Source organism: Castor canadensis, chromosome 1 (assembly GCF_047511655.1).
Source record: "Castor canadensis chromosome 1, mCasCan1.hap1v2, whole genome shotgun sequence".
In the NCBI taxonomy this organism is placed as follows: Eukaryota; Metazoa; Chordata; class Mammalia; order Rodentia; family Castoridae; genus Castor; species Castor canadensis.
In genome coordinates, this window is record NC_133386.1 from 185,204,014 (window position 1) to 185,211,489 (window position 7,476).

The 7,476-nt window shown below is 36.4% G+C and overlaps 1 pseudogene; it reads left to right on the forward strand.

The window, feature by feature from the left end:
• The first annotated feature begins 1,922 nt into the window (after positions 1-1,922).
• Positions 1,923-5,640, forward strand: LOC109676229 (olfactory receptor 4C6-like; annotated as a pseudogene).
• Positions 5,641-7,476: the final 1,836 nt, after the last annotated feature.

Consider the following 7,476-nt stretch of genomic DNA (forward strand, 5'->3'; position numbering starts at 1 on the left):
GAGAATCATGAAAAGTGGAATGCAATGGGCTGAAAGTCAAATGTGTGAATGAACTAGTTGTAATCTGTGAAGTATGTTGTAAATGTATTGTACTGACATATTTTTACTACTGAAGCTTGAAAAATAGTAGAGGTTATAATACCAAATATTTCTAAATTGAAACATTATTTTAGAACAGTAACTGTTACGAAGTGTGAAAAAATTTAGTTCTTAATATTTTGGCTGAGGTCCATTTTTAAAAACCTTTTTAAAATGGCAGCTACTATGGAGTTAGATGTGACACAATTTCAACAATAGTCTGAAAAGGTGAAGAGAGTTCCAGACTAGGTGATAGAAAGCTTTGGCCCAGGGTACTTGCTAGGTAGCCCAGAGCTGGGTAGGAGGCCTTACCTAGTTTGGCCATCCTGTTACTGAAGAGCAGAGCTCAGTTGTGGAGTTAATTAAATGGGTCATGTTGTGATCTGTTTTTTTGTTTTTGTTTTTTTGCTTATGAAGTATGAGCTTGGTCTATTTCCAGTGAAAGTCTGTCCCAGGGAAATCCAGATAACTGCAGAGGTAGTTGGGAGTTTACTGGTACAATGATTAAATCCTCAGGTAGTTAATACACAGCCACAAGGGGATACAATTGGAATGATGCAAGGATGCACATTTTGAAATTCTGAGCCATTTGCAAATAGCACTCTGTCCTCTTTTAATCCAGGTCTGTTATTCAAAGAACAACTTCTAATTAATGGTGTTTCTTTGAAAGTGTAGATTGTTAACTGTTTGCAAATTAAGCTCAAAATTCAGCCAAATTGTAGACAAAGTACCATTAATGATGATTTTTGTAAGCAGGTCTACTGCTGGCTTCCTTTTTGGGCTTTTCCTGTTTAGAAAAAAATTAAGTCTTCTGCCAACCACAAGAGGTGTTTCCTATGGAAGTCCTTGGACACTGAGAGCATCTATTTTTAATCTGTCATTAAAATCATTAGAAAAGTTATTTCAATCAAAATAATTCTTCAAGAAATGATTGTATTGTTTGTTCTTTGAGCAAGTCCTGACTTATTTTTGAAATCTAATATGTTATGATTCCTTGCTTTTCTGTAGAAGAAAGTTTATGTGAGTATTTCACAGATGGGACTTGACTCTTGTCATCTTGACCTGATCTTTGAGCATTAAATGCACAATCTTGGCTTTTTATTTACTGGGGTCATTAAGTAACTGGTGCTATCTTTGTGATGATACCATATTGAGCTTTGGAGGAAGCCTTAAATTTTTATTTGAGTATTCAATATGTTTCTAATAATGTGAGGTCTAATTTTGAAGATGTTGGCATAATTAAATCAACTGACACATTCACAGCTGTATTTTGAACATGTCAGTAATCTACCAAGTTATTTGTTTGTGTGCACAAATTGTGGTCACAGGATGAAGAGTCTTGAGCTACCAACAATTTGTAGCTTTATTTGCTTTGGCCTCTTTTGGCAAGTTTTCAAGATTTATGTTGTAAGGAGGCTATGATGGCAGTGATTAACAATGAATTGAGAGTCCAAGTTATGATTTAGCTGTTTAATCCAGTTAAAGCATGGCTATGAACAGAAGTGGTAAAGATAAAGATGATAAATAGGACTTGGGGCTAGCATGCCAGAGGAATAGCAGCAAGGCTTGAATTACAGCACTCTCATTTCTGGAAGCAGAGACTGGCACTGGCATTTCTGAGGCCCATGATTATATGAAATTTTTCTTGGATGAATTAAATTTTATGGATTTAATTAAATGACTAATATGTACCACAGTATTAGGAACTTGATAGAAAGATAGTAAGTTAACCATCGGTAAGCATCCCCACAAGGAGAAAAAAACCAATTTAAAAATGAGCAATGAAGACTATTTACTCGTTGCTAACATGCAATCTACACAGGTGCATGTAACAAATATCCAGCATGACGGTGTTGAAGGGAGAAGGAGTGGAGTGAGGGATGAAGAGTTGCAATCCATCTGTTTTCAGAGCGCACAGGCAGAGGTAGCAGGACGCTATGCTTATAGGAAACGGGAAAAAATCATGATGAATATTGAATTGTGCTCTCTAAACATTGTTATGCCTGCTATTTCCTTTATTTTCATGAAAGTGCTGCAAGGCAGAACATAATACACGAGCAAGGCTGAAGAGCACAGTTTTTAGTAGTCTATGCTATGAACTTAATCACTTACCCACCAAAAGGCTAGAATCAAATTTCGCAGAGTTCTCTAAACCTTATCTGTTTCATCTGAAAATCAGGGAAGCAATGCTTTCTATTTTATATATTTTGGGGGTGCTAAAAGATAATTCAGCATTCTTAATAATAACCACAGCATATGTTGAGTTTGAGTTTTATTGTTTAGTTTTTGAAGAATCTAAGTTAGTAAATAGCTTTGTTGGGACAAAAACAGGCTGAAGTGTGTTTTCTGGCAGTAAACTGTCATTAATGCTCTTGAGGGAGACATACAAGAAAGGGAATTGATTACTGTTGGGGAAATTTTTAATGTCAGGCTAAGTTGAGTGAGATATGTATTAGTCACAAGAGAATTGTGATAGATTTATAGATTTTAAGGTAGAAATGGGGTTATTTATTATCTTTAGTATACATTGTTTTAAAATATTTTAGGTCTTGTGATTGTTTAAAGGAAATCTTACTTGAAAGTATAATGATTTAATGCAGATTGAGCTGAGCTGCTGTTTTTGAAAGGAACCAAGACCTAAAAATGGCTCCTTTGAATTTCAAGCATTCCACTAATCTTTGACAACTTCTTTGAGAGTCAGATGGATGAGCAGTGTAGCATTGTGTACCAGGAGATAGAGTAAGAAGGAATAAAATCAAGTTGTCCTGATTTTTAAGAACGTGCTCTGTCAGCTGGCCACTGGTGGCTCACACCTGTAACCTTAGCTGTTCAGAAGACAGAGATCAGGAGAATTGCAGTTCAAAGCCAACCTGGAAAATAGTTCATGAGACCCCATCTCAAAAACAAATATAAAAAAGGTATGGTGGAATGGTTCAAGGTGTAGGCCGCAAGTTCAAACCCCAGTACCACACACACAAAAAATGTGCTCTCTCCAGTTCATTAGGGCTATTCAAGTACAACTTTTGAAGTTCTTGAGCTGGATGTGGAAGAGATTGGGATTAGTATATATTGTAGATTTTCAGCGCATTTATTGGCAACTGTCAACTATATTCAGCAAGGTGGAAAGAATTAACAGTGGCCTCTGCTATACTTGAACCAAATGGCCCACAACTTTTGCTTGTGTTCTTAGCAAAGACACGTTTGGTAATTACTGAAGCAGTTCTTTTTTCCTATCTTTTAAAAGATGAATTCTTGCTATGAATTAAAGACTATCCTCACTCTCACTATAAAGACCATGCTGGCCTCCAGCTCATGATCCTCCTGACTCTACCTCCTGAGGGCTGGGATCACAGGCAGGTACCACCATGCACTATGCTGTCCCTCTGCTTCTGGCTCACATGCGGAGGTGGTATCAGCTAAGTTGTAGATTTGGGTTCCTTGGAGCAGAGAAAGACTTAAGTTTCATTTCTCTTTTTTTCCCCCACTGTACTGGAGTGTGAACTCAGTGTATTCTTCCTTGTAGGATTGTTATTGTATTTACTGTAAAATCATTGAATTAAAAAAAACACAGTAATCATAAAGCCATCTCACTGAAGAGTAATGAAAATGGAATTATATCATTAAGGACAATATCTTATTGATAATGAGCACTCCATATTAATGTAACAGAAACAATGCAGATTGTTATTAGTATTAATTTGGAATCAGGAAAAGCAGATTTTAATTAGGCTTAAGTGTTTATTAGTTGTGTGAACTTGCTGCCATTTTTTTCCTACCCCTTTAAAGCACAGAATCTAATCTCTAAAATGAATAAAATATATCATAGGATACTTCACTGCCTAACACATAGTAGAGATTCACTGGATGTCTATATGCAATAATATCTACAGTCAAATTTTAAGAAGTAGACATTTCAATGGAAATGGTATAGTCATTCATAAATGGAGAGTTATTGGGATGTGATCTATCTGTTCCGTAGCTCTTCAAATAGCATACTGAAAATCTTTAGTAAACACATTGAATACACAAATGAAAATTCATATAACATTTTCCAAGTTTTAGATATGTGTAATGGTAAATGTAGGTCAGCATCCCAGCTTCAAATACCAAAAATCACAAGTCAGGAAAAAGTCTCATGTGTAGGCAGTTTACTTTGGAAAGCAGAATGGGAGCAGTGGGGAGAGTGAAACGGAGGTAAAAAAGCTAGACCAAGATTGTGTTAAGCTGGTTGCAATTTATCCATTGCCTCCTATCTACTAATGGTCAGCATTTTCTTCAAGGGTGGTAATTATATCATATTTCTAAGAGCACATATGTAATGAATAATTAATAATGAAGCATTTTTTCCTAAGTGTCACAACAGACAGCACCAAGACAGAAAGCAAGAATTGCACCAGTGCAATGTGATCTTGTTTTGAGATGTATTTGTTATTAGTAGAATTGAAGTTGCTGTCAAGTTTTTATTGCTAGAAGCTAATTTCCATAGGGAAAGCCAGTAAAAAAGTAGTTTAAGGGGGGTATGAGATGGTATAATAATGCAAATAATGTCTACCACACCCAATGATTACTAGCTAAAAATTATATTCCTTTTTCAGATTTTCCAGCATGGAGAGATGTGTTTTCCCAAACTCAGGTTAAAAGGAGAAACTAAATAATGCAACTGAATTCATTCTTTTGGGTATTACAAAGAATCAGAGCTGAGGAGAATATTAGCTGCTCTGTTTCTAATGATGTATGTGGTGACGTTACTTGGAAACCTACTCATTGTGGTTACTATAACTGTAAGTCGGAGTCTAAGGTCACCCATGTATTTTTTCCTTTTTCTTTGTCCTTCATGGATGTCACCTACTTTTCTGTCATTACCCGCAAGCTGATTGTGGACTCCCTTTCTGAGAATGCTACCATCTCTTTTGAAGGATGCATGACCCAGCTCTTTGCACAGCATTTCTTTGTTTGTGAGGATCATCCTTCTCATTGTGTTAGCCTATGACTGCTATGTGGCCATATGTAAGCCTCTTCACTACATGACCATCATGAGTCCTCAAGTGTGCTTCCAGATGGTAGGAGGGACTTTGGTAGGAGGATCCCTGCATGCAACAATTCAGCTTCTTTTCATGTGTCAAATACCTTTCTGTGGTCCTAATATCATTGGTCACTTTATGTGTGACCTATTACCTTTGTTGAAATTGGCCTGCATGGACACCCACATCCTGGGGCTCTTAGTCATCCTCAATAGTGGGTGAGGTGTGTGACCATCGTCCTTATTCTCATTCTTTCTTACGTTGTTACTCTTTGCTCCCTGAAGTCTTCTACTCTGAAGGGAGGCACAGAGTCCTTTTTACATATAGTTCCTAGTTCATAGTGGTCATGTTGTGCTTTGTGCCATGTATTTTCTTATACATGAGACCTGTGGTCTCTTACCCCATAGACAAGACAATGGCTGTGTCATTCACCATTGTTGAACCAGTGTTAAATTCTTTGATCTAGACCTTGAGAAATGCAGAGGTGAAAAATGCCTTGAGGAAATTGTGGATTAATCGAGGGAATCTGGGCGGTCACTAACTTAAGTGCCAATGAACCAGTCTTTCCTACAGAACCAGTGGAGTCTTACCTTCCTAGTGACCACAATCCATTGGTCACACAGAAGTCAGTGACATTTATAGAAAAAAATAGCAGCAGCTTAGCCAGGCTACTGCTTTTGCCTCCAGGACATCATACCAATATGTTTTGTACTATATGCCTTTTCTCACAAAACTCTGGATACACTTAAAAAAAAAGAAAACTTATTTGAATAACATGCACCTTTCCCAGCTCAGCTTTTCTTATTGCTTTTCTCTTCTCTCTGCTGGAATGATCTTCTCCAGAAGATTTTCTTGACTGACTCTCAGTCGTTTTGTTCGAAGTCTACATGAAATATTATTTGACAAGATTAAGTATTACTTGATGACTTTCTCTAGTATGTCCTTTCAAGTATCCTCTACTTATACATTTAGGTCAATCTTTAAAATTTCCAATTACAAATTATTTTTTAGAAATATTCCTTGACTTTTATATTCATTCCCCACCCAATGTAGTTGTATTTGTCAAGGCAAGGATTATGCTTATCCCTTCATGATACAACCCCAATGATGAGAAGACGCCTAGTCACCCAGAATGTGCTTAATAAGTAATTTGGGGTGGATATAAGTTTAAAGAGACTTAGGGTCTTAGGAACATTTGTGAACAGTCATAATGAAAGTAGCAGAATGGGTGAATACATACGAGTACTTTAGGAATTAGAATCCCCAGTTCGCATGCTGCCAAGTATCCTTTTATTAGTGTGCAATTTGATACAAAGACCACCACTGTACCAACATTCTCAACAACCTGTGTTCATTCTTAAGAGAAGCATACAAAAGAACACTTGTGGTGTGATCAGGATATTTCAGCATGGAGTGTGTGGTTTAGCTCTGCCTGGTTACACATTCTGTAATCTCAGCTGCTCAGGAGGCATTAGCAGCAGGATTGTGTGTTCATGACCAGTTTATGGCAAAGTCAGTGAGATCCTATATCATAAACAAAATAAAAACAAAAAGACTGGGATATGGCTGAAGTAGCCGAATGTTTGCCTAGCTTGGGTACAATCCCAGCATTGGAAAACAAAAAAATTGTCTATGTTTTGAAATTATATAGTTCTTGTGGAACTAGAACAACAATATAGACATATTTTTCTAACTGTGGAGGAATAATTTTACTTTTATGTTTAATATTTGTGTTTCAAAATCCAAAGAATATTTCTTCTCCAAGATTCAACTTTTAACCAAACTGAAAAGACACTGATGGTATTCTAGATTGCCACCTTTAATGAGGTCTAAGGGAAGACTAAGGTCTTAACACAGTATAGTATTTTGTGTCCTTATTAAATAAATATATAGGATATGTGGTGAAAATAGTTGTAGGATTATTTACAGTATTAAAAATCATGGCTTTTATTTTTAAATAACGTGCATATGTTTAGAAGGTATCTAGCTCCAAGAATCACCAATTATGTGTAATAACTACATGGTTCACTCAATATTGAAAAGGATTTGCTGAGTCCTTATGAAATTTCATATATCCTTCTGGGATTTGGGTTTACAGTGGTGAATAGCACAATACTTTTTCCTCATGTATTGGAGTTTGCGTTGTAGTGCAGGAGACATAAAATATACAAATGAGAATTTAGAAAGTGCAAATTAATCTCTGATCCTCCTAAAATTGCAGTGGGGTAGTACATAAGTGACTTTATGACTCAAGTTAGATTCATGGGGAGAGTTTCTGAGGGGAATTTCTAAACTGAGTTCTGAATGATGGGTAAACACATTCTCACACATAACAGTGAGGAAAACACTCAAAGCAAAAGAAAGGAACTTGTACAGA